At 43.0% G+C, this 17,430-nt stretch overlaps 1 long non-coding RNA gene and 1 pseudogene across 1 annotated transcript; both read right to left on the bottom strand.

The window, feature by feature from the left end:
- Positions 1-874: 874 nt before the first annotated feature.
- Positions 875-1,320, bottom strand: LOC123058194 (uncharacterized). Its single transcript, XR_006427091.1, has 2 exons — positions 1,242-1,320; positions 875-1,163 (listed from the first exon to the last, which is right to left on the bottom strand). It is a non-coding gene; the product is annotated as an uncharacterized lncRNA (long non-coding RNA).
- A 2,548-nt stretch (positions 1,321-3,868) lies between these two features.
- LOC123060860 (uncharacterized) lies at positions 3,869-17,051 on the bottom strand (annotated as a pseudogene).
- Positions 17,052-17,430: the final 379 nt, after the last annotated feature.

Genomic DNA, 17,430 nt, shown 5'->3' with positions numbered 1-17,430 from the left:
GCAGCGACCGGGTGACGCGATTTAAAACCTTTTTCCAGTAGAAATAGCGTTTCTGCACGTGACTCGTGAGACTGACACAAAGCTGCTTAATTACGTCACCATGATGCTATGCTGACAAAAACTACACAGTAGCATACAATGATACAAAACTTCTAATTAAACGCATGCATGACAAGATTAGAACGAACAGACACCGCTGTGACCTCGTCCCTGCGACGACGCTGTGGCCTGTGGGCGGGCTCCGTCACGCGGATTGCGAGCGGAGCGACCATGCGGTCCGCCGCCGTCGCAGCCACCACCGGGGCGGGTGATTAAACTCGCCGCACCGGATGCACCTTGGCCCGTTCGTGCAGTCTTTGGCGTGGTGGGCGGGCTCCATGCACAAGAGGCACTGCCCGTCGAACGAATGCATGTTTTCGCCCGTCGAACGCCGGGTCCGGGCCGTCGCGCTTCACTGCCGCCCTGCGCTTTGTGCCGCGGCGGCCACGGTTGCGCCTGTCCTTGGGCTGCTCCCAGGGCGTCGAAACCCTCCGAGCTCACAACATGGACCTCCGTGCGAGGCGCACGGCGCGCCCTTGAGGATTCAGCCCCCGACTCCGGCACCGCCGGTCTCTTGCCCTCCACGGCGTTCCAGTACGAACTCGGGGAGTCCTCCTCGGACGAGTCCGCACCGCCGAGCCAGCGGACCTCAAGGCCACGCGGCTGCGAAGGGGAGCCCATGGGGAGGGGAGAAGAGGGAGGGGTGAGGAACAAGTGGCCACCGGCCCGGAGCGGCAGCCAGCGTGGGCTTCGACGGAGAGGGGAACTGATTCAGGCAGAATGACAAGCCCCCAGTTTTCGCTTTGGCGTTTCTAAAAACTATCTTGCTCATCGGTGGTACAAATCAGTTTATTCCCATTGCATTACGAGTTACAACCATCCATCAAGCTCTAGAAGCGGAACCGTGCAAGCTACATCTACCCATCTAGGCATTACAAAGTTAACTGACTCTTACTTCTCTTTCCTTGGTTTTAGGCTTGCCGCTAGTAGCTCTCTCATGTTCTTTGTTGAGGTTTCTTCGTCCATTTCTTTGTGCTTGTCCCTATAAAACTCCAGGTGCGCCTCAACTGAAAATGTGATGTTATTCTGGAGATCCTGTTCCTTCTTTTCTTTCTTCTGAGCGTCTAAATTAATAAAAAGGAATTGTGTCAAAGTCGGTGACAAGAGGGCACTAAACTGAAAACAAAATTGAAGGTACTTACCGGTCAGCTTCTCCTTCCGCTTCCCGGCACCTCCATTGTCTTCCATTTCTCCTTGCCTGCCCCGTTTCCTCCCCCTTCCGCTTCCCTACCCCTCCATTTTATCTCTCTCTCTCTCTCTCTCTTTTCCAACACGAAACTATGCATCTTTCGAAGCATTAATTTCTAACTTCCTATTTTAGGAAATATAACAGCTCGTCCTTCATGGGCACTGCTGCCTCCTCTGCCTCGCTCTGCAAACCAGCAGGCCAGCTCATGTGCTCACAAATGAACTAACGCCAACTCCCAGCAGGGCAGGTCATGTGCTCACAAATGAACTGATGCCAGCTCCTTTTTTTCAGAGTATGCCTAGGCGTACTATAATTTTACAGAAGACATAATTTTAGTTATAAAAAAGCTATGAGAACAATGAGAACGTAGAGTCTATCACACCCGATCATCACGAGGTGTTTTGAAACGACAAACATTTGCAATGCCGCATACTTAGAAAGAACACAATTTCTTAAAACTAAGTGAAGGGATCATCTCATAATGCTACCGTCGTCCTAAGCAAAATAAGATCCATAAAAAGATAAACATCACATGCAATCAATATGTGACATGATATGACCATTATCATCTCGTGCCTTTGACCTCCATCTCTAAAGCACCGGCTTGATCTCCATCGTCACCGGCATGACACAATGATCTCCATCATCGTGTCGTCACGTGATCGTCTCGCCAATTATTGCTTCTACAATTATTGCTAACGCATAGCGATAAAGTAAAACAATTATATAGCGATTAATAAATTAAAGAGAAGCATATGGCTCCTGCCGGTTGCCGAACTCATCGACATGCAAGTCGTGAACCTATTACAAAACATAATCATCTCATACATCAACATATATCACATCACATTTTTGGCCATACCACATCACAACATGCCCTACAAAAACAAGTTAGACGTCCCATACTTTGTTGTTGCAAATTTTAGATGGCTGCTATGGGCAAATAGCAAGAACCATTCTTACCTACGCAAAGCCACAATGATGATAATCAAGTTGCCTTTTAACCTTCTACAAGGACCGCCTTCGTCAAATTAGATTCAACTAAAGTAGAAGAGACAGACACCCGCTAGCCACCTTATGCAAAACAAGTTGCATGTCAGTCGGTAGAACCGATCTCATGTGCGAGGACATGTAAAGTTGGTCCGAGCCGCTTAATCCCACAATACCGCCGAATCCAAATAAGACAAGAAGGTAAGCAATTTCAGCATCAACGCCCACAACTCTTTGTGTTCTGCTCGTCTCATATACATCTAAGCATAGACCTACCTCATGATGCCACTGATGGTTAAGGTTTCCTAACCATACACATGAGTTGTCATTTGATAACGGGATCACATCATTAGGAGAATGATGCGATGGACAAGACTCAACCATAAGCTTAGCATTCGATCGTATCACTTGAGTTTATCGCTATAGCTTTCTTCATGTCAAGTATTTATTCCTAAGACCATGAGCTCATTCAACTTTCGGATACTGAAGGAATACATTGTGTGCTATCAAATGTCACTTCGTGACTTGATGATCATAAAGATACTCTACAGGTATCTTTGAAGGTGTCTCTTGGGTTGGCATGGATTGAGACTGGGATATGTCACTCCGTGTGACGGAGCGATCTCTGGGCCATCTCAGTAATACAACATCGTAAAGAGCTTGCAAGCAATGTGGCTAATGAGTTAGTCACGAGATCTTGTATTACGGAACAAGTAAAGAGACTTGTCGGTAACGAAATTGAACTAGGTATGAAGTTTTTATACCGACGATCGAATCTCGGGCAAATAACATATCGCCGGACAAAGGGAATTGCATAAGGGATTAACCGATCATGGGCATCCGGGTTCCGCTATTGGTTATTTACCAAAGAGGTATCTCAGTCATGTCTACATGATTCTTGAACACGTATGATCCGCACGCTTAACGGTCGGTGATGCTAAAGTAACATTGGGATATGCATGTTGATGACCAAATGTTGTTCAAAGTCCCGAGTGAGATCCCGAACATCACGAGGAGCTCCGGAGGTAAAGATTTATATTTGAAACGTTGCTTTCAAAGTTTCAAAAAAATAGATTTTTAAATATTATACCGAGAAGCTTCCAAAAGGTTTTGGAAACTTTCGAGAAGTCCGAAAGTTCACAAGGGTTCCACCAATTCCCCGGGGTCGGCATGGGCTGGAAGGGGGTGCCCTTGCCTTATTGGGCTAGGCGCACAAGTCCCTCAAGACCCATATGACTGGGAAAGGTGGAAAGTCCACATGTGTATGAAAAGGAGGGAACTGGAATAGAAGAACAATTCCTCCCCCTTGCGTCAACCCGTGTATGAAAAGGAGGGAACTGGAATAGAAGAACAATTCCTCCCCCTTGCGTCAACCCAAGGCTGGGAGGGCTGGCCACCATGCCCCTGCATCTGCATACAGAGGGAAGGGACGCCCCCAAGAGGACACACAAGCCCTTGGGCCCTCTCCTCTCCTGTTACTTCATAACTCCTTCGTCTTTGTTGTTTCCTCAGGCAAGTAACATATCATCGGACAAAGGGAATTGCATACAGGAATCTCATGCATATACATCTACACATAGACCTTTTCACTCTTCATGTGAACGATGCTTAAGAGGAATTCGGACAATGCACATAGACCTTGTACAAGTATTTCACTACTGTTATTTGCTAATGACTCATTTACACCATGGAAATGGCACAGCCTTTGTTCTACGTATTCTTAATATCCAGTGGGAAAACACGATAAAAAGAAGTACTGGGGTCCTTCCGGTAGGAGTACATTGGAAGATCATGAAGCAAAACAATGCCCAAGTTATGCAATTTTCATAATTAAGTTAACTCCGCTGGTGTATTGCCTTGTACACAACACTTAATCAAGCAGTAGCAAACTTCCTTCCACCAGCCTTGTACACAATACTTAATCAAGCAGTAGCAAACTTCCTTCCACCACGACGGAGATATATTGCTGATTTCGGAACCTGGAAAGTAGAAACCCAAGGAGAAACCGATAAATTTCACAGAATTATCTTCTACAGCAATTAGATTATGTTGATAAGTTGATAACTGGTGAACAGGTTAAATAACTGCTTTATTAGTGTTATTAAAGGGCAAGCACAAAAGATCAATTTGTACTCCTTATATTAGTCTAAAAACAGAATAACTGGTGAACAACACAACTGTTTCATCAGTGTTAAAGGGCAAGCACATAAAATCAGGTTGTACTCATTGTTCTAATAGTAAAATGAATCATTGTTGAGACCTAAAATAGCTACGTGGTATTATAAAGCATATTTCATTATAAAGCAGTCAATGAAGGATTACTGAGATTGTTTGTGTGTTACGTCCAGAAGGTTAAACCACAGGAGATGGGCTCCACAATGTTATATTGCATAAAAAGCTTAAACCTTCTACGCAAAATATGACAAATGGACAGAATATTATTGAGCCAAACCCTCCTATCCACAATCTATTATCCATGCAAGCACCGACTGAATGCATACCACCCCAACGCGAATTATTCGTCACCCTAATCAAACGGCCCAGCCGCTCTCGCTTGGCCCTACCAGTGTAAATTTAAGGCCGGAGAGAAAACCCCCACCTCACGACCCATTTATTCCGATCCTAGCGCCGCCAATCCCAGGTCACACTCCACCGCCCCCTCCGACGACACCATGTCGCCTCCCTCCACCGTAAAGCTGACCAGGACACGGCCACCACCTCATGCAGATCAGGCAGCTGGCAATGCGGCGCAGCTGTGTTCTTCAGTCACGCATGGATCAGGGCCGATGCCTGCACAGCCATGCTGCTCGGAGCGAACATTTTTAGCCGGACAATCTTATCTCCACCCCTTTGCTCTCTGGTTCGCCTCTCTGCTCCTCCATGCATCGGTCTGTCAATTTCAATCGCTCAAGGCGGCGGTGGCCATCCCCTGCCGTCCTCTCCTTCACTTCCTCGACTTACCATCAAAGTTGAAGCAGATCCAGCGGTTGGGTACAGCGTCCAGGTCAGCAGGGATTGCTGTGCCTCGCTGATTGATGTGCTTAATTGCGCAGCAGGGATGAAGGTGAAGGTCGGTGAGCCGTACGTCCTATGGCTACCTTCCATTCCACCCGCGCTAGCTAATTTGCATTCATTTTCGATTTCTGATATCCTCCTGATCTCAGTTCATAAAATTTTCTCTTCTTTTTCGGAAACAATTCATACGAGTTTCTACGGCCATGTCAGGATCAACTAAGTGCACTGTGCATCATAGTTGCAAAACCATTCTGGATAGTTCCTTGGTAAATTTTCTGGAATATCTATTTCGCATGCATCGGTTGATCCTTAACCATTTGTACATCCAAAAGTCCAAAAGTAGCAGATGCATTCTCTGTACAGAATTTTAACTTCAGGTGTGTTATTAGTAGACATAAAGTAGTTCTTACATATGTTGTAGACAATTCACTGATGAAAGGAACATTGCCTGGAGATTTATTTGATAAATTATTATCAAAAGGTTTAAGGCTTAGTGGAACTAAAAAAACCAAGTACATGGGGTGCAGTTTTAGTACTGCTAGGTACGAGGAGTTGAGGTTAGCCTTGATGGGCAGGAGGTGCCTCAGAAGGACACCTTTCGATATTTGGGGTCAATGCTGCAGAAGGATGGGGGTATTGATGAAGATGTGAGCCATCGAATCAAAGCCGAATGGATGAAGTTGCGCCAAGTTTCTGGCATTCTCTATGACAAGACAGGCAAATTCTATAGGACGGCGGTTCGACCCGCAATATTGTATGGTGCTGTGTTGGCCGGCTAAAAGGCGACATGTTCAACAGTTAGGTGTGGCGGAGATGCGCATGTTGAGATGGATGTGTGGCCACACGAGGAAGGATCAAGTCCGGGATGGTGATATATGAGATAGAGTTGGGGTAGCACCAATTGAAGAGAAGCTTGTCCAACATCGTCTGAGATGGTTTGGGCATATTCAGCACAGGCCTCCAGAAGCTCCAGTGCATAGCGGACAGCAAAAGCATGCAGATAATGTCAAGAGAGGTCCGGCTAGGCCGAATTTGACATGGGAAGAGTCCGTAAAGAGAGATCTAAAGGATTGGAGTATCACCAAAGAACTAGCCATGGACAAGGGTGCGTGGAATCTTGTTATCCGTGTGGCAGAACCATGAATTGGTTGCGAGATCTTATGGGTTTCACCTCTAACCTACCCCAACTTGTTTGGGACTAAAGGTTTTGTTGTTGTTGTTGTATAGGTAATGAAAATGTAGTTATACATGAGAAAGTTGTTCTATAAGATATTTTGAGTTTTACTTTGGGTGCTGAAGTGCAAAAATTACTTCTCCCTGAAGGGTCTGTTCCTCTATTGGACGATGTCTCTACACATGTTCTTCCAGTATATAGAATCTAGTATTCCTATTGTAAGTTTTTATTAATGGTGAAAATTTGATGTTATTCCTATTTTCTATTTATTCAGATCTTCCTGGGATTTAAATCAGAAAGAATGATTCCCAATGAGATTTAGATCGTGCCGAGATATCAACACTATCAACACGGACAAACCTCTACTATATATTGCAGATTTTGAAAAAAGCATCTCCTATCCACAGCCAAGGTACTATTACAGGCATAACCAAAAAGTGTTCCACCGATCCAGTTCATGAGTTCCAGATGCATCTATATTACCTTTATTTGGTTAATGCTCTGTTTAAATTTTCTCTTTGCAAAATGTTTGGTGGGTGGAGTACATATACATGATTGCTTATCCTGAATATGAATTTCGGCACATAGGATCGGACGAGCTTCATTGATGTTTTGTAGGCTCTGGACTTTATAAGGACAAAAGGCTAATGTGTTTTCTAACCCCGCCTTGCACAAACACTCCTGGTTGTTGTCCTTGATATGCAACATTCTACTTCCATTGCCATGAGAGAGGTTGACTTTCAGTTAATTTAATGTTGCCTGTGTTTGTTGTACTGCTTGGACCTTGAGACTTCTACCATTTATGCTATTATTCAGATTATTTATAGCAAATGCAATCGTAGCTTAGCGTATTGCACATGAGTTTAGATCAAATGCAAGTGCAGTCTTAGGTATAGCCACTAGCAATGCAATTTCATCTAAATGGTTAATGATGTGTTTGTATTCTCTGCTTTGCAGACTACGTACAAAGTTTCAGAAAAATGGAGCTCCAAGCCTTGCTACTACAACAGATAAAGCCATGGAGCAAGAGTGCACAGATGAGCTGTGCAAGTTTTGTGTCAAGTCTCTCAAGGTATGGCTCTTTTTCATTGGTCAAGGCTTTGATGTTGTCTACGATTTGTATTCTTTGCTGCACATCATCGTGAGATTATAGTATGTCGAGTATGCATACTTGATTGTGTTAGATTAGAGTGCAGTGCATGAACCTAGTTCTTGCAAGGGTGTTACCAGATCAAAAGAAACAAGCATATAGCAACTCTGTCTGTCTCTAGGTTTTGTATGTGTAAAAGTATGCTTGATATTGTCGATCAATTTTGTAAAGCATCGAGCTGTATTAATAGGAATTGAACAGGAAATATTATCCTGGTTGCATGAGCATCTTGTCCCCTCGCAAGAGATTGACGACGCCCATGAAGAAACTTCCAAAAGTACAAAGTATGCACCTAACAATAAAACTGATAGCATTGTGTTCGACTCCAAACAAAGTCACAAACCCAAACACAAAACACTAGACTGAGACTAAACAACCAATTGACGGGGTTGGCGCGCCTTTAGGACTAGTTCTGGTTGATTTGCTCCTCCCGTGTATGCCTTCCATTTTGCTTATTATGTCTATATTGATCAGTTAGAGTAGTGCAGTCATTCAAGAGTTCTGTTATTATGTTTTATCTAAATAGCTTCAGAAGTTATTGGAAAAGAATGAATCAATTGGAAGGACGACGCTCTATTGTACTTCAAGCAACTGAATGCTACTAGTCAAAAGAAGTGGAGTAGGTACTAAGGTATTAAGTTACCCCAATTTTGCTAATATCGGGAATTATGTGCCTGATCGATTGCTTACTTCTCTACACACATGCCTGTGCTGTCAATACAATTTTGAGACACATTTTCGCAGAAGTCCGAGTAGTGTAATTTTTTGTTGTCTGATTGTTTTCTCTGTTTTGCTGGTCATGATGGACAAGACCATAGCACCCATTTAATCTATATCTATATCTATATCTATATCTATACCTACTAATAAAGGGAGGTAATATTCTTGGTTTCGTCTGCTTCAGTGATATTCTTTTACATCTGCTTCGTCCGAAGTGTGTCTGTTGGGCCTTCTGGTTGCGCCCCACCGAAGTTCCGATGCGCCACAAACAGCTGGACCTTGGCCTCTGATCGGCGCCCCAGTTAGGGTAATAAAAAAAAGATGTGCTCAAAGTAAAAACAATGGGAAGGGGACTCGAACACAAGACCTCTTGCCAGGTGTTACAGCACATCTACCAACCGAGACAGCTAAATGCTGTGATTAGATGCAAGTTCTATTACATTTGTACAGGCTTGAAACGGGGGATACAGCATTTTTTTGACAACGGGGAATACGCGTTTTTCTTTAGTCTATCGGGCCTCACACACGTTATCTATGTTTTTAAGGCGTCTGTAAGGCGACGCTTAGGCGTCGAGGCACCCCCCCCCCCCCCAGCGCTTTGCAAATATGTCCGCTTTAGGCACCTAGGCGCCCCCCCCCCCCCCCCAGCACCTTAAAACGAAGCGTCGCCTTAAAAACATAGCACGTTATATTTCTTTCTTTGGCTCTCGCCCATATTGGGCCATGTACCTGCACTGCTGGACCTACACTACATCAAATAGTTGCACTGTTGGGCCTTCTCCGCGAGCCACTGCTGCATCAAATAAATACCACCTCGATCCCTTAAACCAATTCTCATCGGTTTAATGTTTGCAAGTTGCTTGCAATATCGACAGGAAGCTTTAAGAAAAAACGATGATGAAAATGGATGAGGGACTTGCAATGAGGGATGTGTGCATGCACGTTAAACAAAGTTGCGGGCTGTTGGCATGGATAGGAGGGACATGTGCATGCATGCGTTAAACAAGATTATGGGCTGTTGTGCATGGATTAGAGTATTTAAATTAGACTTCATAGGATGCGGCAGAGGCTATCTGATACTAATATAATACCAGGAGCATTGGACGCGAAGGATGCAGTAGAGACTAAATAATTGTGGGCTGGATTAAAGGAGAAAGAAGACCCTGATTTAAATGGGCTGTGACTGCATGACATAAAAGAAAGACATGCATGGGACTTCATGCAAAAATGGGCTGTGACCCCGATTAAGTGTGATTGAAAGACTTGACACGCTATAGTGACAGGCAAGGGCGAACGAACCCCATTAGCTACAATTCTGTATCTTCTTTTTTGACCCCTTTGATTTGCCTTATCACTACAGCCACAGATTGCGAAAGCCAAGTTGCTGCATACAAAAATAAGCTTACAGACTGACCAATGATAGTTGCTGCATGTTTCATGCGTGTTTTTTTTCTTTCTAATCCAATATTTTAAGAGAAAAGAAAAGAGAGATTATGACAAACCAGAAGCAAGAGAGTAGATTTTAGGATTATGGATAAATAAGTGTTCCTTACTACCGGTGTTAAGGCTTCTTTCATGACTAATGCGCAACCGATAATGTAAACCTCTGCGTGCGCCTCTTTACCGGTGTTAGCTTTTTAATCTTGATCATGTATCTGCATTAGTGTTGGTTTTATTCTGCACGTAGTTTAATTTGGGGACTTGTCCGGCAAAGTCTTGGCTGATGCTTTCCACGTGTTCTTGTGAAACCAAACGAATCTTGAGTTGATCAGAAAGCTACCGATAATGGAAGCATACAAAACATGTAAACCATAATAAAATGCAGAGATGAATAACTTACGTCAGACCATGTATCTCTAATGAACTCCACAATATCACATGATACGTCCCCTTTCACAGCTATTTGCTCCTTCTCAGTTGGGCCCTAGGGAACATGTTAAAGAAGAGATAATTAGACAAGACCTAATGAAAGATTAAAAGCCTTCATAATTTCATAGATAACTAACTACCTTGAAAACCGAGGCTCGAGTAGCAAACTTCTTTCTAAGCTTCATTGAAGCATCACTCAGATTTATACCTAAATGTTCAGGAAAACAACATGCTCTATCAAAATATGGCCAGCCTTGACATCGAATAAGATACCATCATGGAACTTTAAGACAGGCTTAGCTCAAGCCCGGATCTAGCATTTACAGAACAACCTCTTCCACATAGTTCAAAATACAGTCATGTTCATCATTTTTTACTTCACCGGCTGCAAAACAGTTAGTGTACAGGCACTGCACTCATGTTACCAACACCACTCACCAAACGATTCCAGGCCTTTCACCAAGGTAATAAATCTGCACTTCTTGCTGAAATCCTCTCGATAATAACCTCTTTTTTTACCTGCACATAAAAAGGTACATTATCCACCTACATATTGCAATACAGATATTTAAATTGGCATGAACTCCAACCGAAGACATCAATACAAACGGCAAACTCAAGGGCAACCTGGTGCATGTAGCTCCCGCTTGCGCAGGGTCCAGGGAAGGGTCCGACCACTTTGGGTCTATAGTACGCAGCCTTTCCCTACATTTCTGTAAGAGGCTGTTTCCAGGACTTGAACCCATGACCTCATGGTCACAAGGCAGCAGCTTTACCACTGCGCCAAGGCTCCTCATGTAAACGGCAAACTCAAGGTTGTATCAAAATGCCAGAATCCATGAAACTTACTTGCTGCAAGACTTCCATGCTACTGAACTTGTGGGACTTCTCACTGGTTGGAGGGGTATGACCTGTATTCTTTGCCGGGTGCAGAGCTGCCACATGGACAGCCCCCTTGTTGTCACATGCAAGAAATACACACACAATCAAACACCAAAGCCACGTAGACTCCAATGCAAGACCCCACAGACTCATTTCGCACCTGTCTTCTGGCAGGACGGTGTTGCGACCTTTGCCTTCTTATTAGAAGCAGGCATCTTCAACACACTTCCAGCTACTCCCCTCTTCCTAGTCTCTGGCTTCTGCATGGCATAGTGTGTGTGTGTCAGGTATCATCAGGGAAAATACTGTAACACGGAAAAGCACATCAAACAGACTTTGGGTCTTTCTTCTTCTCCTTTTCATCACTATCATCCTCGCTCAAATCCTACCACAGGCCATAACAGTGCCATTCAAGCAACTTCTAAAACTCAAGACTATAAATAACATTGTCAACAACTCACGGAATCATCGATGTCATCATCCTTCTTATTTTTTCCCACAGCCTTTGATTTTGAAGCTGCAGCCTCAATGTTAACTACAAGTTTCGACTCCTTGTCCCTTGCTTCAGCTTTTCCTTCAAAAAGAAACATATGAATTAAGAAGCATTATCTCACCAAGTTCCAACAGATATGTGCAAAGAAATGCGAATGAGTGAATGAACGAAAAAATAGTAAGTCGAAGGTATGCACTTTATTTGTATACAAGAGCAACAACTCAAGAAAATGATATCATGATTCATCCACGCTCCCCTAAACCCAGAGTCAATACAGCTACTACTGTTAAGAGTAGCAATAAACCAAAAATTGAATGGGATAGCATCAAATAAATTGTCTGCCATGACATGCGATGGGGTGGGAAATCGTAGAGAGAGGGAGATGTGTCTTACGCAAGAACTCCATGGACTTTTTCTGTTCATCAGGAACTGCCAAACGATATTTACGAGCTGCTCTCTCCAGTTTCTTGAGATATAATATAGCATCATTTTTCAAACCAGGAGCCGCCAAAACATAATCAGTGAACCTCACTATGTCTTGTTTGCTATACTCGCCATAGTTTGGTATCATTTCCTGTGCAAAACAAATAAAACAGGTCTTATTCATCAATAACAGCTTGATTATCATTTGAATTATCAGTTTGCAGCAACTCCACTAACCTCGGAGGATTTGAGTCTATCTGAAATGGCTTTTGCAAACTCTAGGTCAGACAGGCGACGCCCATAAAAGCAGTCATCAAATTTATGGTGCAAGAACACAGAGAGACTCTCTGAAGTAAGTTCTAGTTCGTACAAGTAACCAACAGTGGTTATAAACTCTCTGTCAATCTGAAATCGAGGATAAAATGAGAATCAAATAAAAAGCATGGAGGGTTAAAAGTTAATGCACAAAGGGGTCCCCCATGGTCATTGTGCAGCAACCAATCCCATGCGAGCTACCCAATGAAAAACATCAACACTTAAATTTCACATCGGCAGTTTGTAATTAAAAAGGTGGACATCCAGTGAACAATTTCATGAAAAGACAATCTTTCTTGGAAAAGACATGTTTTTAATGGCAAGGTTTCGAGACTAAAGATTATTGACCTTCTTCCTACATATTGATGGTAGAAATAATCATCAATCAATAAATATGTATCAAATGTAGGTAATCCTATATACCTAAGAGATCCCACTAACTTATTTATCTCAACATGCAAGCATGCCACCTCACCATACAATTATGAATGGGATAAGGCCACCTCAACATGCAATCATGCATTGGAAAACACCCACCACAACATTCAACCATGCATGAGAAAATGTTTTCCATTTAATTATTCTACGTATATTCAATAAATATTTTACAACTATACATAATCAAATATAGTAAGCCATATGTATTTCTAATTTTGGTTCTCATGATATCAGCCCAAATTTCATCAACAAATTTCCACAGCAACGCACGGGGTATCCTCTAGTTTACTAGCAATCTACCTGCACTGGTACAAATTAACATCAATGTAGAGTTGTAGACACAGTGCATTATTGCCTTCTGAAACACAAGGAGCAACCTTCGTTGCACATTTCATGGATGGTTCTCATTCTTGTGCACTGCTAAATATTTTTAAATAATATGAACTTCCAAGTTACATTAATTACAAATGCAATCAAAATGAATTAACGAGATTAACAATATCACCCTGAACTCCCAAGTGAGATTAAGCAATTATAAAATATATTAAGGAGATCAGCAATTAATTTTCATATTTGAACAGGACATGAGAAGTGCTTTTAACATGAACTAACCGAACTTTTTGGAAATGCGAGCATTACCAGGCTGAGAGGTTAGTCAGACTTCTGTTCCTGTCTAATGGCATTGCCTCCTCTAATGCATGCCCAGAGACAGATCATCTACTGATTCAGAGGTACATCGCTAATAATTGTTAATTTCTTTTACACGCACGCAGGTTATTACTATGCTATCAATATTAAAAATGATGCATAACCGTGAAACACAGTAGCAGCACATAAATTAGCACCCTTAAATCACTGCCGTTTGTAAGTGGGCTCAGTAACAATGGAACACAAGAACAGCACAAAAATTAACATCACTGCAGTACGCATATGGGTGCAGAAAAGAAAGTCAGTGTTACAGATAATTTGTACCTTCAAGGGTAAAGGGCTTTTGTTACGTGGTGAACTCATGCTCTCTGTGTGAGGTTCTTTTTAAATGGATCTTGTGCTTGAAGTTGTTACAAAGGTAAATGAAAACCCTACTAAATTTTCAGGAGTTGGTTCGCTTAAGGAAGGAAATAACCGCTGGTGCATTGTCATTTCAGAAGGGCCAGCATTTTATTAACCCATGTGTTTATTTATTAGTTGAAAGTTCATTACACATCCACTATTCGTAATCTAGGGTCTCTAATTTTGCTTTTGCTTATCTGGAGCTTTGGCTTGTAGTCAGTAGCAGTACAGTAGCAAGGGGAGAAAACATACCACTTGTGGCGAGACACTGAATCCATATGATTTGATCTTCTTCTCCAATTCCTTGCTGAGTAGGAGATGACATGGACTATCCTTTTCTTCAGGTAAAAATTTATCTAGGACATACTTTAGACCCCACGTCAGCTCATCAACAATATGTGCATCAAGCCAACAAATGACTTTCTGAAGAAAAATAACAATAGAATCTATTAGGGTAAATATTACTCATTCCAAACAAATAAAAGAATAAAGGAAATACAACAATACAACAAGGGTAAACATTAACTCACAAGTTTTTTCTCAATAACAAACTTAAGATCTGCATCTGGAACAATCAACGCATGTGTAGTGGTGAATTTTAGGATAAATCTTTCCAGGTCCTTGCCAGGACCAACATCACTATCCCTGGCAACAGATTTGTCATGAACCTTAATGAAACCGAGGGTAGATATGGCCTGCAAATAGAACGACGGGAAACACATCAAAATATTAAAGGGCTGGAATGCGCAAATAGTGAACGCCCAACAGCAGTCCAAAAACTAGAATAAACTACCTAAAAGGCTAAAACTTAAGAGACCAAGAACATAAATGAACAAATGAGCATTGAAATAAGTAATTTTAGGTGGGCAACGCATCAAAATGTTAAAAGTCTTACAGACTGCAAAAGAGCACAAAATAAGAAATGACCAACAGAAGTCCAAAAACTAGAATAAACAACCTAAAAATTGAAACCAAGAACGTAAACTAACAAATTAGCATTTAAAAAGTAAATTCAGGAGCTATACTGTACATCATGTGCATCACTTAGACGAGTAAACCATGACCATATCTCCTGTAGAAAGAAAAAGGAAAAAACTGCGTGAGGGCTGAAGCGTAGGGCTCAAATGTAAACGAAGGAAAATAGATTATGCATCACACAAGGGTGGAGGGATAAGTATGGTACCTCAGGATACTTAAGAAGACGCGCAGAAACACTGAACATAGCGAAGCCTGACGGTGTTTCAAGCAGCATTGTCCTAAATGCTTGATGCGGACGTTGTGCAACAGCTCTGCAAGCGCAGATAAGACCAAAGCAATTCAATGAAATTGATAACAACCAAAGCATCAGAATATCTCCCCAGCCCTTCCCGCCGCCCTCTCGCTATCCTAAGATTACGAGCGTTAATCACCACTATTCTTCCATTTCTGGCATAAAGATGGTGGCATTTTAGAGATGTGGCATCCATTTGCCAATATCACATTATGTATGCAGTTCAAGACATATCTTAGAGGAAAGTATGCACCTACATTTTTTCAAGAGGCAGTAGGTTCACATCGCAGACGGCTCGGTTTGGGCAGAGGAAACACCGTTTGAAACCAGTGCTACAGTCTGAAGATATCCTATCTGCCTCTAAAATCTTTCAAACAGCTTGTGTTAGAAAATACCTATAACTAAACAAACACTTGAGGAGAACACCAACCTCAGTTGTACAGTCAAATTTTACAAGGTTGAGCCGAGGACTCCCATCGGTAGCGCCCAACACTTGAAATTACAGAACATAAAGAAAGCATTAGCAGCACAAATACACGAAAGGAAACGAGATAAGAACATTAGCACAATGAAACACACTTGTGAGCTAAGAACTTAGTGTTACGTGTATCATACTAGAACATAATGTGGCTAAATAATGGCGTATGGGAAGGAACTTAGCAAATAGATAGATACACATTTGTAGGAAAAGGCACCATATCATAACAAGAAGGTAGAAAGAGGATTTAGCTCAGGAAACTTCATCATTTCAAGACTAGATCTTCAGGCCACTAAACACATACCATTTGCTGCTATATAACAATTAAGTTAATGATGATACCAATTCAATAAGATGTTGAGTGCTAGACTTAATAGTTAGTAGTACTAACAATTCACAAAAGTTGTAAGCATGCATAACTGATGTATACCCAAAAATCAAACATCTCAATAGTCAATGCAGCACATATAAAATCCTTGAAGTATCATAACGCAGTCAGGGTCAAATTAAGGATCAAAAGAAGTCAATCGCTATACATTCAATGGTTCAAAACTTTACTTACCACAATCATAAATAGTAACACAGAGATCCATCTGGGAGAGGTAGATTGCAGGATTTAGTACAATATAGAAAGCTCTTCCCTCGGCATCCATCAACTAGATAAAGATATAGTATAAAAAAAAGGTTATGCAGGGGGGTCAACAATTAAAGCGTATAGCACAGATAACACAAACATCCATTTTGGTAAGTGTTTCCTTGACTATTCTCAAGCCAAAATCAAATTTGTCACTCCCACAGATTAAGCACTTGAACAAATAAATGGTTGTACTAAATAAATACTCACGGCTTTGTGGATTTGCATGTCGGTATCCTGCTCAGCTGCCATAGTCCGAGAAGAATACCACCCCAGAACGACCGAGCCAGGGAAAAACTTCTCGTCTGCACAACCACACCCGCAACAAGCAAGCACTCATCAAACCCTACAAAACCTAGGATTCTAACAAGGGTGGGTATCCTGAAAATGCCTATCAGCTTACAGTGCTCCTTCTTCTCCAGCAAGGCGCGGCAGAGGGTTCCGGAGACGGGGTCGAGCAGGAGGTCCAGGCTGTCCAAGATTTCAACTGTCTGCCCGCTCTTCATCCCGATGACGCAGCCAAACATCCTCGCAGCATCCTTCGACTTCGACGAGAAGGAGCTGCCCCCGCAGCGCGCGGCCTGGTCCTTGACGCGGATGTGGTGGTCGAGAAAGTTACGGACGACATTGGGGTGTATCTTGAAGGCGCGGACGCGTGTGCTGAGGGGGGTGGACGCTTCGCCCGTTGCCGCGTCAGGCGACGGCATCGTCGAACCGGGGGGCGGCAGCGGCGACGAGGCGATGTGGAGAAGACGATGGGGTTGAGATTTTCCTTCTCTTTTTTTTTTGCCCTTCAAAACTGGGTTGGCTTGGGAAGGTTGAGTGGAGATGTTATTCCCCGCTCGCTATCGCTAGGGTTTCGCTCTCTCGTAGATTCGACCCAATAATTCTAGGGAAACGATTTGCTCCGGCTGACCGGCTAAGGGCATCTCCAGCCGCGCCTTCAACAGGCCCTCCCAAGACATTTTTGCTGCACCGACGCCAAAAAAAAACGGCTCAGTCGCGTCTCCAGAAGCCTGTTTTTCGCTGGCTCGGGCTAAAACTGGTGCCGGCGGACCCAGGCCGAACCCGGCGCCCTGGGGGGCGCTTGGGGAGCCGGCACAAGCGAAAAAGACGCGTGGGTCCGCCCTGGCGGCGACCCGAGGGCCTTTTCCCGCCGTTTCTTAACGCTTTTCCCTCGCATCTCTCCCGCTCGCTCGCCTTCCTCCCGCCATTCCCTCTCTTTCTCCCGCCAAACCCCC

This window comes from Triticum aestivum, chromosome 3A (genome assembly GCF_018294505.1).
Source record: "Triticum aestivum cultivar Chinese Spring chromosome 3A, IWGSC CS RefSeq v2.1, whole genome shotgun sequence".
Taxonomy (NCBI): domain Eukaryota; kingdom Viridiplantae; phylum Streptophyta; class Magnoliopsida; order Poales; family Poaceae; genus Triticum; species Triticum aestivum.
Note: the sequence above shows the minus strand (reverse complement) of the source record. Positions and strands in the feature narration are given on the sequence as shown.